This window comes from Ursus maritimus, unplaced genomic scaffold, assembly GCF_017311325.1.
Source record: "Ursus maritimus isolate PB19 unplaced genomic scaffold, ASM1731132v1 scaffold_39, whole genome shotgun sequence".
Lineage (NCBI taxonomy): Eukaryota > Metazoa > Chordata > Mammalia > Carnivora > Ursidae > Ursus > Ursus maritimus.
In genome coordinates, this window is record NW_024426541.1 from 367,633 (window position 1) to 368,999 (window position 1,367).

General features: G+C 33.5%; 1 pseudogene; it reads left to right on the top strand.

Moving 5' to 3' along the window:
- LOC121100382 overlaps positions 1–1,082 on the top strand; it is an 8,374-nt pseudogene extending 7,292 nt beyond the window's left edge.
- The last annotated feature ends 285 nt before the right edge of the window (positions 1,083–1,367 follow it).

Here is a 1,367-nt window from a genome sequence, read left to right on the forward strand (position 1 = left end):
CCCTACATTGAGCAGGCATATCCTCAATGGTAGGTGCCATTAATTTTATTACTGTAATTACTAATATGAAACTACCAGCCATATCTGAATATCAAACAGCACTATTTGTTTGACCAGTCCTAATTACAGCTATGCTTTCACTACTATCATTCACACTTTTAGCAGCCAGAATTATTATATTATTAATAGACCACAACCTAAACACTGTTTTCTTCAATCTCACAGGATGGCATCCAATTTTATATAACCACTTGTTCTGATTTCTTGGTTAGCCTGAAGTCTGCATTCTTATCCCACTGGGATACACAATAATTTCGCACATAGTTGCATACTATTCAGGGAAAAAAGCAACTTCTTTAATATATAAGAATGTCCTGAGCTATAATATCCATTGTTTTCCTAGGATTCAGTGTATGACTTCACCATATATTCACAGCAGCTATAGATGTTGATACATCTATATTATATCAGTTCTTATGATTATTATCATTCCTACAGGAATAAAAATATTTAGTCCACTAGCAATCCTCCATGGAGAAAATATTAAATGCTCACCAGCCACACTATGACCCTTAGGTTTTATTTTCTTATTTATAGTAAGAGGTCAAACAGGAAATGTTCTAGCAAATCTATCATTCCACATTGTTCTCCATGATATATATTATAGAGTAGCACATTTTCATTGTGTCTTATCAATATGAGCATTTTGCCATTATAGGAAAATTTGTTCATTGATTCCCGTTATTGTCAGGTTACACTTAACCTGAGCAAAAATGTATTTCACATTTATATTTGTAGGCATTAACATAACTTTCTTTGTACAACACATTCTTGACCTTTAAGGTATACCATGACATTACTCTGACTACTCAGATACACATACAACATGGAAAACCATGTCAACCATAGGTGTGTTCATCTTATTAATCGCAATATTAATAGTTTTCATAATCTGAGAAGCATTTGTATCCAAGTGAGAAGTACTGACAGTAGAACCAATGACTACTAACTGCAAATGACTACATGGATGCCCACTACCATCTCATAAATTTGAGGAACCTACCTAAGTAAATTTAAAATAAAAAGGGACAGAATGAAGCTCCTCCAACTGGCTTCAAGCCAATATCATAACCACTGTGACTTTCTCAGACATTAGTGAAAAATTATATAACTTTATCTAAGTTAAATTATAAATTCAAATCCTCTAGATCGCCATGGCACATCCATCCCAACTAGGTTTTCAAAATGCAACATCACCTGACGTAGAAGAACTTTTACACGTTCATGATGACATACTAACTAGTTCCTAACTAGCTCTTTAGTCCTCTGTATCATTTCATTAACATTTACAACTAAATTAACCCACA